This window comes from Hipposideros armiger, unplaced genomic scaffold (genome assembly GCF_001890085.2).
Source record: "Hipposideros armiger isolate ML-2016 unplaced genomic scaffold, ASM189008v1 scaffold_851, whole genome shotgun sequence".
Lineage (NCBI taxonomy): Eukaryota > Metazoa > Chordata > Mammalia > Chiroptera > Hipposideridae > Hipposideros > Hipposideros armiger.
In genome coordinates, this window is record NW_017732201.1 from 723,295 (window position 1) to 746,913 (window position 23,619).

A 23,619-nucleotide genomic window follows, 5' to 3' on the forward strand; every position below is an offset into this window, starting at 1 on the left:
AAGAGATTACTTATGATGATAAAATTATTTCTTGATAATTTTTCCATGTATATCATTGTGTTTCCATGGATTCTTTATTCAAAAATCTTTTTCAATAGATGGCTTGATATGTATATTCCATATCTGTATTTAATGAGACTCCATGGGAGATTTATTTTCTAAAATTCACCTTCCTTTCTATGTTCTTCCTGTTATCTTTTTTACATTTTTATACTTTAGCTTAGGATTGAAGGTTTATATAATAAAAGCATATTATTATAGAGCTGGAAAAAGCATCTGAGATCATTCCTCTGGAAGAGATGATTAACTGCTCATCAAAGATTCATGTTTCCTTCCTATAGCACAGGTTGTTGGTAGAAATGGCTGCTCAGCTTAGATTTATTTTTCAGCCCCTCTGAGTCTTGTTGGTCATGTGACCCATTCCCACTGATAGACTTTGAGCAGAACTGATGGGTATCACACTTTGATTGAAATAATTAAGGAGTACAAGGTCTTCCACCTTCTCTTTCCTCATCAGCGGTCTAGAAATAAAAGACTCTGAAGCCCTGGGTGATGGCAGGGATATAAAACAAAAATAATTTAATAACTAAGCCAGGTGTAAAAATTTAACCACCAAACACTTTAATAAACTATTAAGTGAGCAAGAAATAAACTTCTTATTTTGGTAAGCTGCTAAGAGACTTGGGAATCTTCTCTTATGGAAGCTAGTATTATCTAGTTTAAGGATTTTGATGAAAAGGTTAGGAAATTAAGCTGTGGAGATGTTAGCAGGTTTAAATAAGTTACAAGATGCTGGCAAAACTGGAATTAGAATTTACAACTACTGGAATTCCCCGTTCTAAAGGATTCAAATAAGCAACGGAAATAACAGATTAGAACAAATTTTAAAAGTGGTCAAACAATGAAGAACAACTATCTTATCAATTATTATTATAATAATTATAATTATTATTATTTTATCTAGAAGGGGTCCTTGAGCAGAAAGGAAGTAGGGCTTCTTTCCCCCTCTCTTCCTCCTCAAAGGGAATAACTCTTGTGTTAAGTTATGTTGGATGCAGAGGACCAGCTTGGCATCTACTACATGTGATACGGTACCTACTCTGATTCCATATATACTTGAACTTAAAGGAAAACACAAGGAAGGAAGCTTAAATAGATTTTTTGATTAAAAAGAAGAAAAAGGCTTGCTCCTTTCATGCTTTTAGACAACTTGCTTACTTCATTGTTCACCCAAGGCCCTCTTCCATTTCACATAACGCAAGCTCTGTTTCTCTTACCCAGTTATTCTGCATCCGACTCGCATGGAGGTATACAGTAGGCATGTTTCTCTAAGCTGGTGCATATCTCTGTCATCTTGCTATAGGTTAAGTTTTGGGTACTTCAGTTTTCTGGGAAAAATATCTTCAGAGAAATTTCCTTTAGTCAAAAAGAACATCTGCATATCTTCTGGCTGGACTTTTTTTCCAATGTATTGTGAATTCTGAAACATTTCCTGTTTGATAGTTGCACAGAAAATTGACATTTTCTGCATTGTTAATAATTGTGATATTTTGAATGGCTTCATCTCAGTGGACTAATTAAGGGCAACTTTTTCAATAGCTAGATTGTGATTACTTATTGGTTTCTATTTTGTCAAGCCAGCATTTGTGAGAAGACCATGCCAAGTTCTGACAAGGCTGATTTAAATAGTGTTTACACTGGTGAGCAGTTTGCAAAGGCCATGTGTGAAAAATATGATTTGTTTTGTTAGCCTAAAGAGAAAAAAAAAATGATGAAGGATTGCTACCTGGGGAAATAAAGTTGGGAGAAGAGAGAAGGAAAGGGCTGTAAGAAAACACAGAAGAGCAAATGAGAAACTATGTCTGATATGCATCTTTGCTCACTTCACAGTTCAATGAGGAAAACATGTAGCCAGGTGAAGCATCAGTTATTTTTTTTTTATGTTTGTCTTATTGAAGCTTATTCCTTTAGTGATCACTGAAAAATTAAGAACGCTGACTGCAGAGGGATAATTAACTCCATTACCTCCATAGATATTAGGCTCAGTACATCTGGTAAACCTGCCATTATCACAAAAGGCATATTCATCTCTGTATTGGTTATCTATTGCAGCATAGCAACATTACTAAAGATGTAGTGACTTGAAACAACACATATTTATTAAAATATTTTTTTGTGGGTGAGAGTCCAGCATGACCTAACTGGGTCTTCTGCTTCAAGATCTATCTTATACGGCTGCAGTCAAAGTATTGGTTGGAGTTGTGGTCTCATATAAGGTTTGACTGAAGATGTGCCCACTTTTAAACTCATGTGGCAGCATTCACTCCATTGTGGGCTGAGGGACAGAGGGCCTCAATTTCTTGCTGGTGGTGGATCTGAAGGCAGCCCTCATGAGGCCCCCTAACATGGCCATTTGCTTCCTTAAAGCCAGCACGGGAGGGAAGCTCCCAGCAAGACGGCCATTATAATCTCATGTAACGTGGTTATGTACATCCTGTCACCTTTGCTATAGTCTGTGGGTTAGAAACAAGTCACAGGTTTCACCAATAATTGAGGGGATTACACAGGACACGAAAATGAGAGTGAAAAGATAATGGGATTTGCTTCTGTATAATCATGATCATACAACCTCAGCACCTGAACTCCCTTGATATGAGTATGGAGGTCAGACAATTAAGTTCGCAAACTATCCGTTGTGCACTTACACAGCGGAAAGTTTGCGAACTTAATTGTCAACATTAGTATGTTCAAACCGGTACAGAGAAATGAACTGATTAACCAAATGCTACCCACTGAGCTAACAATAACAACAATACTAGAATCCAGGACTCCTCAGCATGTTTTAAACCCTTTTTTTTTCTCTTCTCTTATTTATTTGGGAATAACTACTTCAAATTTTTTTGGGAACGAGGGGTGCTCATCCATTCAACAAATACACATTGAACGTCTATTATGTGCCAGGCACTATTCTAGACCTGTCAGTAAAGCAATAGCAAAAACAAGTCCCTGCTCTCACAGAGCTTACATAAAAGCACGAGAAGATAGCAAGGGACCAAGGACAAATACTAGTGTGTAGCAAGCCAGGAGCTGGGGAGGTAAATAAATCCCGGGAAAGGGCTCATGGGTCATGGGGTTATGCTATTTCAAGTAGATGTCCATGGAAGTCCTCTGATAAGTTGATGTTGAAGTAGAAACATTAGCTGAAGTAAATGAAACTCCATGTGGCTATCTGGGGTCCAAGGGAATAATAACTGAAAAGGGTCTGAGTTAGAGAGAGAGAGAGAGAGAGAGGGAGGGAGAGAGAGGGAGGGAGAGGGAGAGGTACAGAATCAGATACAGATACAGATGTAGCTATAGATCACAAGTATATGTTCCCTATCTCCTTAGACCTGGGAATACCATTGGGGGTTATTGTCTTCTACTGCCATAGAAGTTAGAGGTAGTTTCCAAAGTCAGATAGCAAGAGATGCCATAGAAGGTTTGAATGGGTGTATTTGACTCCAAACTCAGGCTCTGTGCCCGAGACAAGTGATTACTTCTTTTAAGTGGCAGAACCCTTTTTCAAGTATATTTTATGCATCAACAAATAAAATGGATCAAGGTGGGGCTGCTGTGCTTGGTGTAGTGGTAGACTGAGCTATCTGGGACTCATGTTGCCTGCAACCCATTCCAAAGCTCCCTGGGTCCCATGCAGCAGCCCCTGAAGGTTGAAAGTGCACATCTCAGCTTACAAACTGCCCTGCTAGACCTCCTTTGGGACCACCCTCTGGTTAGCGTGACCAAATAGTTTTGCCCTGAGTTCTTCATAAGGCTGGTGTATTCACAGTTTGAGAGGGTCACTACAACATTCGCTGTCATGATAGGAACTGGCCTTCTCTTGTGCTTTTCTTTCCCATTTTGGATAGCCAATAGGCTGAGGGGCAGATGGGCGTAGCTAAATTGGCAGCAGGATGGAAAGGACCTTATTGAAACAGGCAAAGAGACTTCAGCTGCAATTGGTCAAATCAAAGGCCAATGAAAGAGCAGGGAAAGTTTTTCATGGCATAAATGAAGTCAGAAACCCACAAGAGACTCTTGGCACTCAGTGTAGATTATTTTACCACTCAGTGTAAATTATCGAAAATTCCAGGTAAACTGTGGATCTAGAGAACTTTGGCTTAGCGATGTCTACCCGATTTAAAATAAAAATAATGTGTGGGACCAAGTGCAAACCAATATTCTTGAAATGAATAAGGCACTATGAAGATAAATGTGTACAGGCTGCTGAATAAAACCACTTTGCCCTTAAGGAGGAAATCGCTGGGGACACAAAAGAGGCCAGGGAGGGGTGAAGACAGATTACAGCGATCAATTATTAATACGGATGAGCCGAGGCCAGCCGATGCTATCACACTTCATCATTCAAATTCTCATTATAGGAATATACAACAGTAAGTTACTGCAGCAGCACTGTCATCACTGTGGCAAGAGGAGTGAATTTCTAAGGAGCTGAGCAAGTGACAGTGGGTTTCAGAAGGGGCCTGGTGCTCGGTGATTGGATTGTAATTATTCTGAAAGGGCTTTCATCATCATTACCCAACGTTCTGCAGATGCAGCATGTTTGAAAATAAACGATGGCCCAAGCAGCGCCACATCGTTTCTGATTTAAACCTCGAACCCTTGGTTTGCTGATAGATTTTTTGTGTATGCAAGTGGAGACGAACACAAATGTACTCAGTCAGGCGTACATCGTTTTTAAGCTGTTTAGCCAATGCATCTGCATTGGTGTCAACTAGGAAATCTGTGTGCACAGTTCTGAGGCCAAGATGAATGCAGTGCAGGGGAACATTCCTTCATTCCTTATTTCATTCATTCCTGCAACTTGAGTACTTAAGTACCTGGCTCTGTGCTCATAGAAGAAACAAGAGGAATGGAACCCTGCCTGGGAGGCATTCTCTGTGCGCTGAGTTTTTCCAGGAAATGTTTGAATTCTCCTCCTGTTTCCACCCCAAAAGAACAAGCTAATTGTCTATTTACTTTGCCAGTTTGCCTTAATTACAAGTCTTTCAAGGCCATTAGCAGATGAAGCTGTTTGCATTTCACAAGTAGGTTTGAATTTCGCCTCTCTGGCCCTTCACCCCTCTTGCCCTCCACCTGGGACAACAGGATAAAAAGATATCCCTCTCCACTTTTACAGAAGAAAAAAAATAAAGCAAGTGCTCTCGCAGGAGTGTCAGGGGAGTATCCTATCACGCAGATAGTGCTGACTGTCAGTTTTTGCAACTATATATAACACATGTTCATGTATGCTTGTTTAACTGTTTCCTGCATTACTGTTTTTTTGCAATCTAAGTACAGGACAATAAATATAAGAACTGGTTAACTGCAGTCCTAGGGAAGTTGTCTAGAATCCCAGTGAGTGAGGCTATCATTAAACAGGAGAGCCATCCTGAGAAGGGGCGTGTCAGGGCGGAGGCTCAGAGCTGCTTTGCGAAAGCAGAGTAGGCTGTTGGCTAGCCAGTTAGAACTGAAATAGACTGAAGGTGGGGAAAAATGTGTTATCCTAGGAGTTTATTTCCTAGTTCCGCATTTCTCCTTGGTCTTCAACATCACCCCCTTCTTTTGTTGTCTTCTCCTTCTAATTTCAAAAGACACCGGCATGTCTATGTGTTTCTCTTCACCTCTCTCCCACCACCCTGACACTGGTCATTATCTTAATTAACATAGCCTCCTACTGGGCTGCCTTTCCTTTACACTTTCTCTCTTTCACCTGTCTGCTGCAGTCTTAATGCTGCAGCCAATTTTTAAACATGTAAACGAGATCATACCATCCGTCCATTTGAACCTATCCATGGCACAAGCATCCCATCTGGTTATCTTGCCTGGGAGACAGCAGGTGACCTGGTGCTCTGTCGGGCTCTCCAAACACTGTTCCCGCCACTTCACGTTCCTCCATTCATTCCAGACCCTCTGGCCTTCTCTTAACTCAGAAGGTCTTTTCCACATCAGGGCCTTTGTCGTTGCTGGATAATATTAAATTCCTAATGCTATGTGTATAATGGGAATCAGAATTATTGAGCATATTTGGAAATTATTAGTCAGTAGAAAATTATATCTACATGGTACAAGCCAAGGAGTGTTTGAAGGCATGGTAAATGACTCAGCTTCCTTACCAGCTTCTGATTGAACATTCTAGAGACATTACTTTCACTTTCATAATATTTTCAACCATGAACTAGGTCGTTATTCTCAATCATGTAGAGATGTAGGTACTGTTGTCCGGAAAGGTTTTGTTGCTTATCCAAGATCATGCACTGAAGGTAGGGGCAGAGTCAGGATTCGATCCGAATGTTTTCTGATGTGAGGATATGGTAATTTCTCACTTGAGCCCATACTACCCATATTAGAGAAAAAAAAGTGTTAGCTTTTATATGATCTAAAATTAGAGAGATACTCAATTTTCTGTGTCTCCAGTAAGATTTCACTGTCAAAATTTCATGATTTGGGGGTCTTTTTACTATAACATAAGAGCAGATGAGTGACCACAATCCGAAACTCCTGCAGCAGTTGCTTTTACATTGTCACTGTGATGGTTGTGAGGCAGTCGGAGGAGATGAATGGTATCTGTTGGCCTCTTCTTCTCTATTAGATGCTATTTTGATCTCCTTTGTCTATGAGTATCGTTGCTTTGAACATGGATTTTTCAACATGACTCATTAAGTGGTTATATTATCCTAAAGTGCTTGAAGGAAGAATACATCAGCTGTAAGTGTTAAGCAGTTGGGGCTATGAATGGGGATGCAAGATGGTTACACTTATATTGAAATCAGCATTGTAAAATAAACTCCTTTGACAAGTTTTAATAGCTGCTGGAGTGGTTTTTCAGGTAATAGCTCAAAGGGAAGGAATATTTAAGTAAAGGCATTTATTTTTCTTTAAGAGAAACTCATTAGCCTATATAGATGAGCTAGCTCACAGGCTAGATAAAAATCTAATAGAACTAAACTTGCCTTTGAACATTAGCAAAGTAGCAAAGTGATAGCAATTGGTTAGTATTATGTATTTACCTCATTAGTGGGAGATGATCTTGGAGGATTAGGAAGGGGATCAGGATGTGGTAGCTCATTTATGAGTCACAGCTCAAGCGGAACTGCCATGGGTATTAACAGTGGACTCTTTTTCTACTACTAATTTACTGTAATACTCGGAAGATATCCATGAGGGCCGGGAATTGATCCTCAGCATTTGATTGATAAGCTCGATGTCTCTCTTTCTAACTCATTAGGTTAATATGAAGAATGCTTTCCTAAAGGAGCCCAGCAGCGCTCAGGGATCCTATATGACAGCAGTTGGTTCTTGAGTGTAGGGGAATTTCTTCTCTGAGGGCTATTTAATGACATCTGTGGTAGTTCTGGGAGACAGGTATACCTTAAGAGTATAGTTCTCTCTGCCATTGGCTTTTCTTCTCTGGGAGATCCGGTTCTTTCAGGGATCACTTTTATTTTTTTTTTCAATATGCACCAGATTCCCCTTCCTTCAAATTCAGTGTTTATAAAAAGAACCCCTGAAAAATCTTCTAATGCTGATTTTGACAAGGTTGTGTGTCTGTGGCTGCAGGGGTGGGGGATAAGGGTAGAAATCTGAAGAATCACACCAATGGATAATAAGAAGATACACTGTCTTACTTTCCCTATGGCCAAACCAAAGAGGAAACATTTTGAATGAAAGGGGAAAGTTCTTTGACTCCTTGAAGGGGAAACAGTTTGTTCTGTAGCTATTAGTTTTTTTGTAGTTTCTTATTGACCAAAACTTTTAAAAGCTCTTTGTCCCAAAGGTGAAGGCTGATTGCTGAAAGAGAAGATGTCCCATTGCTGATTACCAGCTCATGAGGATGTTGAGCTGAGACCCGACAATTATTTTTTTCTCATCACCTCTTAGTTGATCATGGTGGAAGTTGGTTATTGCACCACTCTTTTGACTCTTTGCAGCAGGTGTTTTCTGATAGCAAAAGCTTTAAAACGATAAGGATAACAATTAGCCATTGGATAAGGGATCTGTACATGGGCAGTGTTCTTGTGAAATATGGGAAAAATAAGATATGATGTTATAAGACATTGGCTCAGTCCTTGAGTGACTAAAGTCAGGTCATCCATAGTGGGTGGTTGTTTTGAAGACTTGGTAAATGCCACAGTAAATCAAGCACTCACAAGTACACACACACACACACACACACACACACACACACACACATTCAAATTTTTCTGCTGATTCCTTTGAAAAGGGAAGATGGAAGCAGGTGCTCTCACATTCTGATTTGTTTTAAATGAGAGTCAGTCTTGTTTTCAGCTGGAGACCTCGATATTTAAAGTTCCTTTCTCCAGAAGAGGGAAGGAAATAGCAAGTTTTCACGTGAAATCTATTGCATTTTTTTAAAATGCTTTTTGTTTGCGTAGCTGTTAAAATTGTTGTTATTTTGGCTTTTCTCAAAAGTGACCTCGCTTGATACCCATGATAACCTGGTGGCAAGTTGGATTACCTCCCTTTTGCTCAGTAACACCTACAGTATCACAATCCGGCCACATCCTTCTTTTCTGGGTTTATTTCCTGCCTTCCTCTTGCTGCTATTCTCGTCCCACTACTTTCCCATTGAAGGAAGATTGCCTGTGCTCTCAGATCTCTTTGAAGCATTGTTGCACACTACCTCTCCACCTGGCTGGTTCTTACTCAACTCTCAGGTCTCCGCATGAGTGTGACTCCTTGAGGAAGCTTTCCACACACTGCTGACTAGGTGATGTGTACCTCCCCTATGTAAATATGCTTGTCCCACAGCAGCCCTCACTTATCCACTACAGCTCTTACTACAGTTATTAATTGTTTGATATTCATCTTTTTCATTGAGCGAGATATCCAGGAGGGAAGAAAACATGGGTGTGTTTCTACACCCACCCAGAAATGCCAAGGATATAGAAGATGCTCGAAAAAGAATTGTCCACTGTCACTGCCATACAGTTAATTAACATCACAGTTGTGACTGGAGCTTAATTCTGTAGGTTTCAGAAGTCGTATCCTTGGCATTGCAGGGCACCATTGCATGCCTGCTTCCTGGAAATGACTTCCTCCCTTGGTGAGAACTCACAGTGATTTGCAGTTGTTGCCATAAGTGATGTTAAGTGAGGCAGGGACTAAGTGTACCCGTTCTAAGTGAATATGAAAAAAGAGACATAAGGGATAGTAATTAAAATGCTAGGAAAGTAAAGAGATGAAAACTGTTATTAGGGGTGAACTAGATAGTTAACGAGAAGGAAATGACAAAATGACTGGCAACAACCACAGTCCAACTGGCATTTCCAGACAAGGCCCTCGGGCCAGAACCATATTGCTCTGGTGGAAAGGCCATCGTGCAGTATCCAAAGCAGCCATTATAGCCTTAGCGAAGTCACAGGACCTCTTTGTCCTCAGTTTTCAATTTTGTCATTTGAGTGTTAGATTACACAAGCTTTGAAATCTTCTGCATCTGCAAACTCTGAGTTTACAGCTTGCATGGTTTTATAACCCACAGAGAACTGCATTTCAAGGGCCCAATCCCAGCTATTTAAGGGAACAGCCTTGGGGATTTCTTTTTTTTCTTCTTCTCTAAATGTTCATGTTTTCATGATCTCGTCTATTCCTCATTATTTATGTTCCATGGTCATGAATTCACTTCTTAATCCCAGTTGTGCCAATGGTATCCCAGTTTCTCAGTACAATGTTGTGGATTGCTTAGGAAACTTATTAAATTGCAGATTTCTGGGCCTTATTTTTGAATATTTTGGTTTAGAAAGCCTGATATGGGGCCCCATGAATCTGAACATTATGAAACTCCCTTGTAAATCTAACGTAGCTATCTGATGGGTCAGCATTTAAGAGTCACTGGCTTTTTCCTTTGGTTGCTCTACATTATCAAAGACTATTTGAATCATTACTCTTACAAGGAAAAGGGGTCAGCAGTAAAAGTGTGTTGGGTTACAGCCAGAAGATATTCTAGTTCAACAGGCCAAAATATGATGGTTGGTTGCTACTTTCATACTTTGGTGGTACAGTGGGCCTCATTGATGCTGAAGGAGTTAACACTGAACCCGCTCTTCCACTGAAAATGAGCTAACATGTTTTACAAAATGCAGGCTTCAAACAAGTTATCCTGGCTTAGTCCCAATTTAAGGTACATAGGACTTCTTAATCTACCCACTTTCCCACCCTTCACATTTGTCTGTGGCAGTTGTTAAAGTGTTTTTCTTTATTTGTTGTTATGTTACTGTTTGTTATTAAACAGTGACTGCATTTCCCCCTCTAGTCATGACTGTGTTTTAGTGGTGGGCGATGTAATTGCGTATATATAATTGTTAAGGCACTTTGGAATACTTCTGGAGAGATGTGACTATATAAATGGAAGTCATTATCGTCGTGCTTAAATTGGAATTTCTAGTTCGAGTTTGAGGGCTTGGGATGGAACCCATTTCTGCTTGCAGGGGAATCAACATTTTATATCACTAGTGAATCAACTCAGCCAATGAAGGCCCTGATTCTGAACATCGTTTGCTGAAGTGTAGAAGCACCCATCCCGTCTGGAGGTGAAGGCAGCTGGGAAGGAGCAGACGTAACAGACAAATGAGGAGACACAACATTGAGGTTCGTTATGGCGGCTTATGATGCCAGGCATGAGCGTACAAAGACCTTAGCAGGTCAGTTTGAGTTATATGATTGTCTGCTCTAGAGGTGCTGAAACAAATACCAAACTGTGCTGCTCAGAACTCATAAGTATGGAAAGCAAGATCTCCATCCTTTTTCAAAAGGAGTACATTTTGATCTTGTCTTAGGTTAGTCAGCACAAACACTTCCCCACGACTACCAGGTTAGCCCCTACCATAAGCACAAACTCCTCTTTTGCTGCTCTCTCTCCTTCAGCCACACTATCCTCCTTGTTATAAGCCAAGTATGTCAGACATTGCCCCTCCTCAGAGGACTTGCTGTTTCCTCTGCCTAAAATCTCTTTCCCAAGAGATGGTGGCTCCGGCCAGCTCCCCCTTCAAGGTCCTGGGCCAGTTGCCAGTGGGGCCTCCCCCAACAATCCTACTGAAAATGTACTCTTATTGCCCTGCCTCTGTCATCTCCTAGCCCTTTTCTTCACTTATTTGATCTTCATAGCATTTATCACTATGAGACATAGTATAAGTACTACCTATTTATTGATGTATTATCAAGGGAAGGACGCTGCAGAGGGAGGTCTGCACCTTTAGAATTGTGTTGAAGTGTTTGGATTTTATCCCAACAACAATAAAAAGCTACACTAGTCCCTAATGCATTCACAAATATTGTGCTTCTCCTTTCTTCAGCATTTGGGAAGATTGCCCTCCTACACCCGCTATGAAATCTGGGGGAGTCATTGAATTGCTCTGAGCAATGAAATGCGAGTGAAGTGCCACACTTCAGATCCAGGGAGAAGCCTCACTTATAAGCCAGTACTTAAAATTCTCCCTACTGCTCAGGCGACCCAGTGATCCATGAGGCCCCATCAGCCTGGATCCTTGAGTGCCAATGACAAGTAGCACGTCCTGCTGACCCACATTAGACATGCAATTTGCACGCCAAATAATGTTTTATTTGTTTAAACCACTGACATTTGGGAATTGTTTGTTTCTACAGAGTAATCTAGACTCTTGGAAATTACACACACACAAAGAAAACATTAACAAGTATTTAATATAGTGAATTGGGTTTTTCAAAGATTACTAGGGCTGCAATGAGAAAAATGGGTTGAAACTACAGCAAAAATAAAACAGGCTTAGAGACCAGATTTGAGGCTGTTATAGTAATGTAAGTGAGAGAAGTTACAGGAATCACATGTATTTTACAAATATCAGATAGAAGAGTGGTGTCTTGGAACAGGACTTCAGGTATCCATAGTGGGGATAGAAAAAAATGGTCAGAGTCAAGATAACATATGGGCAGTAGAGCCAACAGTACTATGGTGACTGATAGGATATAAAGATGTGAAAGAAGAAGAAAGACATTAATGGGATTCTCAAGTTTCTCGCTTGTATAAATCCATGAACTCAGAAGTATACAGACCATTGAAGAAAGCATATAGCCTTTGGGACAGTGAGAGACAATTAGTTCACTTTTAGATACATTGTATTTGAGATGACTGTCCAAAATCCAAGTCTAGGAATAGGTAGACAATTGCTTTAAATTGCAATTTAAGAGGGAGATCTAAGCCAAAGACACAGAACTGTGAAGCATTAGGATATAGATATAGACTATAGATGATAATTTAAGTCATAGTTTTAGATAAGATCACCCTGGGATTGGGTATTCTATGACAAAATACAATTAAGCCTATCACAGAATGGCCTTGTTTAGCTGGTAAGAAAATACATTATGACTGAAAACTGCCTGACCACATAATCCTGAAAAACAAAGCAGATAAAAAAAAACATTACCTGAAGCAGATTTGATTTCAGACAACTAACACTGAAGTTGGGACTCTAAAACAGTACCTACATTTTGATTTATTCTTCTTCTTATACCAATGACTGGTCTAGTTATAAAAAAAAATTATATTCAATCTCCAGGGATAGAAAACTTAACGATCACTATTTTTAAGCTCTGTGACTTCTACAAAGGAATGTATTTGCATCTTTATTTTATTCTGTCATTTGAGTCAGTAGCCAGGAAAAAAAAGTCTAGAATTTTAACTGGAGATAAGCTATTCTTTCCATTTAATTATTTTGAAGGTACTGTAAGTGGTAAGCTTATCCATATTGAAAAGCTCATACATAAATTACTTGATAAACTCAGTCCACAAAATGAGCTCAGTTAATATGTTGCTGTTATGATGAGTTCATTTGCCTGTTTATTCAGAACCATTTGTATGTGTGTCTACTATAAACACAGCAAAATCATTGATTTCATTTTGTCATGTGTTGTGGAATAAATTATATTGATGTGGTCATCAGGTATCCTATAGCTTATACATTATTGGCCAGTTATGACACACAATTTATATGTATTTGGTTATACAAATGGTTATGATCTCAGAGAAATATTTATCTCAAAAAATATGAATTTTAAATTTAGACATTTTTTGAGAACACACTTTCCTTGTAGTGTTTGTATTGCTTTGGCTCATTTCATAAGACTATGGAAAACTCTGGCGTGGCTATCACATAAAAATATAAACATTCAACATTAGTCCATGCAGTGATGTTAGAGAGAGGAACTGAGTCTATCTTGAGAAAGAGGGAGATTCTTTGCTACAAGTGATCTTCAACTTGGGTTATGAAAGATGAGTGTGAACTACCTAGACAAACAAGGGAACACAATTATTTCAGGTAGATATGCAATATGTGCAAGAGATCTAAAATAGAACATGGTCGGTTCATTTCAAGGATTGCAACAAGTTATTTGATGAGGCCGATGAGTAGAGTGAGTGAATGTGCAAAAGGAAGAAGCGATGAGCCTGGAAATGTTAACATTCACCCAGATTTCAGGTTAGCTTTCACTTCAACTTAAATGGACCCCTATCCTCCAGAGTAGGGATTGTGGAAATGGTAGTTATGAAATCCATAGCTTTTTCAGTTCAAATTAATCATGTTCCCTAACCCAGAACGAGCTGTGAGTCCTATGCCGTCATCACACAGTAAAGGAGAAGCCTCTTATGAGGCTAAATTAATTTGCATTTTCAATAATTCTCATAGAAGGAGCTGATTTTCCCAGTTGGCCCCACTAGATCATTTAAAACCAGCTCAAAAGGGTGCCCAGGAGAGACTTCCACGCTGGGGAAGTTGTAGGAACCACATGCATTTCACACATTTCAGACAGCAGAATGCTTTCTTAGAAAACCCACTGGAACTACGTCCCAAAGCTTCTGCCACGAACTAGCTGGGAGAACTTGGGTTTCTGGACTCATGTCAGCATCTCAGCCTCAGTCTCTTCATTAAATAAAACAGTGAAGTTGAAATAAACACTACCGAGGGTCCTTTCAGCTTCTGTATCACACAAGTATATGATTTTTACCTTCCTGAGAATTCTTGATTCACTTGGGCTAAGACACACAATGACAGAAACTATTTGTATATTGAATCAATCACTTTTTCAGTCCATATTTTGTGTTCGGTTCAAGGAATATAATATTGAAGAAAAAATACAGCAGAATTAGTCCTTATTGGTATGAAGTTTACAGCCTGTTTGGAGGAGAGACATTTTAATGAGGTAAACACAAAAATAATCTCTGAATAAAAAATCAACGGGATGAGAGCTGGGGAAGAATAAAGGAAAACTGCAGGGGCCATGTGAACATACAGCGGGATGAAGTGAGGCTGTGGGCACAGGGATGGAGGATGGGCGTGCTGGGCGCTGAGCCTGGTCGGGGACTGCCTCTCTGGGGAAATGACTTTTGGAGGAACGAGACAGCCATGAGCCTCCCCAGGATGGTGTTGTGATGTGGCCAGTCCTGAGGAGTCAGCAGCTTCCTCCGAAGCATATGGCCTTGTGGTATGTAAAGGCCAGGAAAGCAAATGACAGAGCGCTATTTCATACATTTGCTAGGGTTGTACAATTGAAGATGTGGCAGAGATTTTATTCCACGTGGTAAAAATTGATGTGATGGTGTTCAGATTTCCTTGATTAAGGACATGAATGCAGAATTGCTTTTTTTTTTTTTTTTGGTAGCTTGGCACATTGAGGATTTTTCCAAATTATTTTTCTGGAGAGCGAGTAGGGCTGTGCACCGGGTCCACCTCCACCCCTCATTTGTTACCACCAGGCTGATATGAGTCATCTCAGGACAATTGCACCGATTCATGTCGTGTCTCTCTTGTTGCCTTTTGCCTCTGTAGGGCAGGTCTCGATGAGATTTAGGCAGTGAGATGGCAGCTTGTTGTCTCTGAAGAGGGTATTAGTCAGAATCGGATATAATGGGGTGAGATGTCGTAACTGCTTTTCCCAGCAGCTGGCCTGGTAGCCCTTCAGTGGTTTTCAGAGTGATACAAAATGAGAACAAGAATGCAGGACACAGGTGACCTTTGACCGTGATCATCAGCACCAGAAGCATCTAGATTGCTGCACCTGCTAATTTTAGTTAAGTAAATCCACCAGCTTCAATACTAATGAAAATATTTTTTGTCAATGTCATTTAGGATGTGTTTGCTTTGTAGAGTTTGACATACTTGTAGATCATGCAAACAAAATATCTAGGATGTAAATGAGTTTGAAAATTGAGCCAAAAAGTGGAGACTTAGTATCATTTAAGGAGTCAGGAGAGCATGTTGTATTTGAAGCTATAAAGATGGTTGAGATCACCCAGGTGAAATGTATTCTTCATATTTGTTTCAGAAATGATACCGCTTTTGAGTAAATGTACCTAGAGCATTTTGAGTAAATGTTCTGACAGAAGTATCTTATATTAAGAGAAAAATGTGTTCTTTCTGTTTGACCATTTATGAATGAAGTGACAAAAATGTTCTCAAGTCTTTTCTCATGATTACTTTCCATTAAATACCTTATCATGAATTTCCTCTATTCATTTTAAGATGGGATTGAAAGATGGACACTGATATACATAGTATTTACTTTTGTCACATAAGAGATAATAAAGCCTACTTTTTAGGTGCTACGTGGGAACTCTGGGAAGGTAATGGTCTCGGCCTATTTATTGCTATAATTTCAGTGCATTCAATGTTGAATGTAATGTATTTTTTAATTAAAGAAAAATCATACGAAAGGATTTTTAAACCACGATATTTAATGGACAAGATAGAATCATGGTAAATACAATATCATGCAGTCAAATATTCTAACTGGAAAATCTACCTCAATTTTCTTACTTGCTTGTATTTCATGTTCCTGCCCAGTGTATGTTATATTATAGATTTGCCTTGTGGGCAGATAATGCAATTGTGTGATTGGATACAGCACAAGCCACTGGTATTAGGATACTTACATACGCAAATCCCATGGGTTGGTGTACAATTACATGGCAGATGAATTAAATGAAAGTGCTGTAGCCATGGAATATAACTCTTTGAAGAAAAGGCAGACTCTAGCAATTTCCTAGGCTGTGTTTTAATTTGAGACTTTTATTTATTTGCTTTCCCTCAATGCTGGAAAGATGCTAGAGAATTAAGGAGAAATGTCATAAGGAGTATATTGAAAACTTTTACATTCTCTTAATCTGGAGATGGTTACGAGAATATTTATCAGTAGTGCCTGGAAACCTTTTCAGGAAGATTTAAGAACTTTAAATATCAGCTAAATTTGAGCTGTTGCTTCAGTTTTTCACTGGTCAATTAGTTAATGTCTCAGAGTTCATGTTCTTGTTTGTAAAATGAGATAGTAATACTATAATATTTCATAATGTGCTTGTGAGGAATGGTGATTATGTATGTTCGTATACATGGGACAGTTTCTTCCATCTCAAAGTTGCTTCAACAGTAGCCTGGGATTTGAAAGAAGTGATTTAAGTTCTATATAGCCATTGGCTCTTTGGCATAAACCAAGATCTCACTGCTTTAGATAACTGTTAGAAGGCTTTTGTACTGATGGATTTACTATGAACTACCCCACTGAACAGTAGCCAATTGAAAATAAACCTTAGTGATTTTCTTAGTCATTTCAATCCTGAAGCTAAACAGCTTAGATGTCCAATTGAACACTCCCTCAGTCTTCCATGAATTTTAAATTTGGATTCATGAATTTCTGGATCAAATGGCCACCGATTTCCAGAACCGATCCTACCTTCAGCTTACATTAATCACTTAGGTGATGATAGTTCCCAAAGTTAAACTTATTAAGTTGAGATTGGATATTAGAAACAATTCTTAGATGACAGTTTTCCTCTTATAACAACGTGGGGGTTTCCACTGTGTAAATTCAGCCATAAACACTTAAAGATGGAGAAAGGAAACTTAATAGTGGAGAGCCTAGGTTTTGAAATCAGACACCGTGGGTCAGTGAGACACTTCACTGCTCCTCAGATGTAAGCTGTTAGCCAAGCCACTTAAACTATCTGTGCTTTTGCTATCTCACTTTTTGTTTTCACAGATAGAATTGTACAGTTTAAATTAACTAAACTTTGTAGAGACCTTAGAACAGTGTCTTGCATTTAGGTGGCCAATGAGTGCTAGCAGCCACTATCAAATGATCAAACAGACTATCACACAATCACAGAACCATGATGACCTGATGTCTGTGTCTGTTGGGGCCACTGTCCAAACCACAGGACACTTGATATGCATTTTTCACAGATAATGAATTTCTGGTATATGCAGTCATAGCTGAGAAATAACCTCCTGTTGATTAGATAGTCAAATGACTTGAATCACCTCTCCACATCCCATTCAGTACATAATTAGTAGTTACTTCAATTTGGTATTTATTATGCAAATTCACTGCAGGAGAGCATCAAAACTGGGAAGTGTGTGTCTCATGGTATGTTATTGGCAGTCATTGGGATGAAAGATTGGCAGGTAGTGAGAAGCATCTGCTTACCTTCATTTGGTGACACTATTCTGTATTTTGGCCAAAGTATCAGTACCATCACATTAGTGTTATCATTGCTGTTAATTAGATGTGGGTGTCAGAAAAGTGCTTCCAGTTGTGGAGTTGATTAGGTGATGAAGTGGTTCCCCATGGTCTGATTTGTTTAAGCCAGGCAGGACAGACAAAGGTTTAGAGTCAATACACCTCAGGGAGGAGTGGTGTGAATTACGTAATAGGATGAGTATTTTGCATTTCCTCCTACATTGTTTGAAATGCGCTGATCTGCTGATGCTGGATGTAGGCTTCAGTCTTCTGTCCTGATGTGTTCAACCGTCATTGTCCAAAAGAGAAAGCAGCGTCAGCAGCTGTGCCTGCTCAGAGGACTTAGTAGGAAAAATGACCTTTGCTGCTGGGTTGTAGTGCTGAGAAAGGGTCTTGTTTTCAACCCAAGCATGCCAACAACTTTATATACTTGGCTATTTGAAAGATCTCATAAAGTGATGGTTGACATACAGTGACACTGTAATTGAAGTGTTTTTGTTAAATATTTTCTTCCAGAAAAAAACAACAAAAAAACCAACTATATCACCTAACTGTTTACCTCTGTCTATCTATCTACCTACCTATCTAAGCAACATGTATCTCATTGGTTTTGCTACATCCATCACACAGTGGTAAAAGTCATAGCATGACAGTAAAATATATTGGGCCCCAAATCCAGGATTTATTGCCAATAAGAATTAATAAACACTGGGCATGACACTTAACCATTCTAAGCTTCAGGGGTCAGGAGTTGGGTAACATTTAGCATCGTGTAGCATTATTAAGAATGAACTGCAATCGTCTCTGTAAAAATCCTAGCCTAAGGTGAATATCCTACACGTATTGGTTTGCCCACATTTCTTTGACATGATGTGACCCATATTCAATCCACTCAATTTGACAAGTATTGATTTCATCCCCAGAACTGTGCTTGCTGCTGGGGAAACAGTGCCAGATAAGACAAACATGAGTCTAATCCTGTAGGGTTAACCATTACTATGAAAACACAAAGGTGAAAGGAAAACATACTGGTGGAGCATATAACGAGGGGACTCAGGCTTGCGGTTCAGGGATAGCTTCTTTGAAGTGTTTTTAATTTGGGATATGAAGCCTGAGTAAAGGAGTTAGCCAAAAGAAAGAGGGGTCAGGCTCGAGAAAGTATTTCTAGCGGAAGGCACTAATTAGAGACAGTTGTGAGTAAGTGAATTTATTAAAAATAAAACTAATTTTTATTTTATGGAGGTCTACCCCTTCACCAAAAACAATTCCATGTGTACTGGGCTGGACATTAAGCATGGAGTTTGAAGGTATGATTACAAGCGGTTCTGTGGCCAAGGAATGCATGTTATATTAAGCAGTAACATTAGCATGATAAATAAACCAAGTATTTTCACTATGCATTTACTTATGCTTGAAGAACAGCAATGCAATCTACTCTAGGGATGAAGGAAATATATAATTAAACAAGCGTGGCTTCACTGTCAAGCTTTGAAGGCCAAACTGATTTATTAAATGGTTTCTATGTGCAACATCTCATTTTATTCCATGAGGTAAGGACTGCCATTCTGCTTAGTTTTGAGATAGCTAAATGGAGACTTAAAGTCCATTTGTCCAATGTGGCCAAGCTAGAACTGGATATAAACCTGGAGAGACTTTAGAACCTTCATTATTAACCAGTAAGCTATTCTATACTACTAGACATCCAGTCTCCTACAGGTTTGAGCTGCACTGAATTGAGTTAAACATCATAGGGAGAGAAGGCATGTCATTTAGTTTTCATAGACATTCCAAGTGATAAATGGAAAAGAACCTAGGCAGTGGATCATAGAATTCAGAAGCTCTGTGATGTGATACAATTTATCAAAACTCTCTGAACCTCAGGTTCTTTTGAAGAGGCAATATTAATAATTTTTACACTCATCTGTAGGTGATGGGGATGAAATAAGATATTAGGTGTAATGTGATGAGGACATAAGTTGGCACACAGGAAGCCTCACTTCCCATATTGAAACAACCATTTGAGTTTTTGGCGAGAAAAGCCTGTGAGATCCTTCACAGAGCCATATCCCTGAGTCATTACTGAAATGATGGGTTCCGTCGAAGGGGCTTAGCAGATAATCTCTCTCTTCTCTGCCTAGGTTCTGAACTGATTGCGGAATAAGCGAAACATAAGATGAAATTCCAGGCAGTTGGAAGAAGAAAGTAATGTCTTTATTGGTGATAGAGGCCAGATTGGGGAACATGGCTTGGTGGGAGAGTCCAAAGAGCATGCTGACCGAAACCTGTATTGGACAGACTTACTGTCTAGTCAGAGGCAATGCTGGGTGGGGGAGACTGAGAGCATGGAGGCGCTGCTATACCTTTAAGAGTAGATCCCAAGGATCCTGGTAAGAATCTAGATTTAACAGTATGTACTTCCGAGAATCTTATATAGCATGTGTGAAAATGGTTATTTTAGCGTTTTATAAAGTTATACTAATGACCTCTCTAATAGGCTGTAACTGTACTCGGGAAAACAATCAAACAAAAATAATCATGAGGCAGTCTGTGATTCGATTAGTTTAGGAAATTTCTTTGCTATAAGATTTCTCAGTCTTTACTATCTAAATGGTTTAATGCTATGTTTGATATAAAAATTATGAAACATATGGTATACTATTGCTCTACAGGACCGCTGCTCATTTAGATGACCTGTAGCACATGGAAGCAATATGCTTAAAACTAAAATCATGAATTCCCCCCATTCCTTGCAGGCCAATACAAATATGTCTTTATTTCCTCTATCTGAATTAATGGAAGCAGAAGTAGGTGTTTCACAAGGATAATACCTGAATCACCTCCATCTCAGCTTTCTGCCTCCGTTCCTCCCCTTCCACATGGTGGGCCACCATATTGTATCGATTCTACCTCGAAACAAAAACTGAACTTTTCTTTGTATGTACAGTGCTCCTTTTTTGTGTTCAGGCCCTTAATCTCTCTCTCTGTTACTACAATCCCCTCCTCTGTGTTCTCATAACACTCTGTACAAACTTCCATTAGAGCAGTTAGCAAATTGTATGACATTCATTTGAGTGTCTCTATCTTCTGTTAGATAGTGAATTTTGAGAAGGAAAATACCATGTATCATTATTTTTTTACTTATTCTTACCATAGAGCCGAACTGCACTATACTCAATAATGTTAAATAACTGCATAAAGACACACATGACATTCAATCTTTTCAAGCCTTTTAAGACTAACTGGACATAAACAAATAAATTTCTGTTTGGACATGTGGCCATTATTCTTCAGATTGGCAACTTATTTCAGAACACACTTTTTTAGTTTAAATTGCTAAACAATTTGAATAAATTTGGAAAAATTTGTATTGCGAAAATGTATGCAAAATCTTCAATATCTTCTATACTTTATATTTTGATGAATGATGCTATTGTGAGTCTCACAACAGAAGTACAGAGTCAATTTTGAAATTTGAAAATTGTAGTTATACATTAATGAAAAGAGGAAATTCCAGAAAATATAGACACTATAATTTTATTTATATAAAACAAAACTATGGGTGGACACAGACACACACACATATATGTACACACAAATGAAGAGTAAAAGGCCTCAAAAAGTATATAAAAAGTGGTTACATCCAGGTAGCAGGTAATAGAGAGGCTGAGGGAGACCTCTGAGTCAATCTCTTTCTCTCAATTTCGCTCTGACCCTTAGCACTCTGGAACAATAGTTTTGTTCCCTTCTTCGGCTCCTTAATTTGCTTACCAGCCTTGTCTACTCTGCCATCCAGCACAGCTACTGAGCTTTTGATTGCAGCAGGAATCATGCTTCTAATGCCAACATTTCCCTCTTAATTTTCATAAAAACCCGCTCTTATGAATATGATCAGCCTCTTCAGTATCTCAGAATATAATTTTAGCCCTTTTGGAGTCTTCTGTTTGCTCTATTAACTCTATGGTCTTGCATATCATATTTGTTCCTGTGCATTGAGTTTGATAATTTTCATGGTGTTTTTCAGTAGTAGTCGTCTTCAAATATTTGGTAATTCTAGATTGCCTACTCATCTTGAGATTGGAAAATAACTGCCCTGTGATGCTGATGAACTGATTTGCCTCTGAGAGTGTGTGATGACCTGAATGTGGGAGGGAGGAATGAATGACAGCTTTTGTTTAGCAGGTGGATGTTGCTCTCCATTCACATATCCTCCCGCACTCACTGTTTTACCTTGGGACACAGATGTCAGTTGCCCATTCTCTGTATACTGTCCAGAAATACCTCAGAATTTCTTCTAAGTGATATAGCATAGTGTGTAGCTAAGAACATGGGCTCTGGAATCAGGCTAACAGGGGTCGAATCCTAGATCTACTGTTTGCTAACTGTGGACATGAGCAAGATACTAATTGTATCAGTGCCTCAGCTTCCTTACCTGTAAAGTGGGGGACATAATGGTATCCTTCTCATAGGCTTGCTGTGGGAGTAAACGTATTAACTCATGTAAACAGTAACTGGCACACAGCAACCAGCCATACCGAGCTAGGCATTTTTATTCAAATCCTCTTAAGGGAAAGCAAACATTCTTTCATTTGAAGAGGTTTTAGAATTGGGCCTCATTGCCTGTACTCTCCTTCTAACCACTTGAGGCAATTCTCTTTTAATCTACTGTTTTAATTCTCATTAGCTGCAAGTGGAACAGAGCATGCGTATTTCAACAACCATGTCAAAGCCGGTTAGAAAATGAAAGAAGCAGTGTGCTTGTTTACCCTTCTATTGAGATGGTGATTACAGATGCCAAAAACACAGAGCTTTGCAAGATAGGTGGACTCTTTTGATGCAAGATTATAGGTGCTCAAATGTATTTTTCATTTCTTCTGCCAATAGTAGCTTTAAGGAGAGTGTATCCTGCTCAGGAAAACATCGCCCAGTTAGGTACAGACACTAGCATACAGATATTTGTGTTTACTGAATTTGACATGGCTGTTCTTTGCTGTATCCATGCAACCTTGGTGATCTGCTCTCCTGTATTTCTCTAACATCCTTTCATTCTGCAACACCAGTCTCTTCCTCCAGTTCAGTCAAACTGACCTCCTAGCTAATCTGCAGACCTGTTGGGCATCTTCCCTTTATAGGGCTTTTGTTATTTCCTGCCTGGATCACACCCCTCAGACATCTGCTGTCCTAATGACTGCACCTCTTTCAAACCTTGACCCGAATCTCACTGTAATACTAAAACTACTGCCCTGACAGCTCTCTCCTTCTTTTGCCATACTTTTTTTTTTTAAACGTCTTACCTTATAACATCCTAGCTAGATAATTCACGTATTTACTATGTTTATTGTAACATAAGCTTCACAAAGCCAGGCGCATTTGCTTGTTGAGTACTTCCAGTGCCTAAAATAGTGCCTGGCCAACAGTAAGTGATCACAACATGATAAGTAAATGATGGAATAAACATATCGAATAATGGCCAACTCGCTAAATCCAGGTATGAATCGTTTTAACCTACCTGTGGAAGAGGACAATCAAAATGTTGACAATACTGTCAACCGTACCATCACGTTGTGAGATAATAAAAGGAAACAAGCATTTTTGTTTGCTTCTAATAAGGAAAATATTCCACATCCAAGCATATTGGCAAGGAAACTAGTGACACATAACAATTCTGGTGATAGTACTAGCCATTTGTGGTCAGTTTCAGGGGGGGGTGGAGCTGGGTAATGGCGTTCTCTCTCAGTTTAAAAATATCAGGAGATCTTCCATCGCACAGTCACAGTGATTTTGGGGCAGACACACATGTGCTCTGTTCCTTCTATTGCTGTGATCTTTTCTAACAAGTCTGTTTATTTTTGCTTTGCGTAGATGGCTCCGTGGGTTTTACAAAGAGTCGATTCAGATCATTAAATCCTACACAAGGCTGAATAACAAAACAGAAAAATCTGTCCACAAAATGCTAAAATCCTTCCTCTGACTCAGAACCTTGCTTTTCTCAGTCTTTGAGTCATCACGTGGAAGATGGCTTTATTTGTTTAATTCCAAATTTATGGTGCCTTTTTCCTGAAATGGATGTGTGCGCGGAAGGCGAAT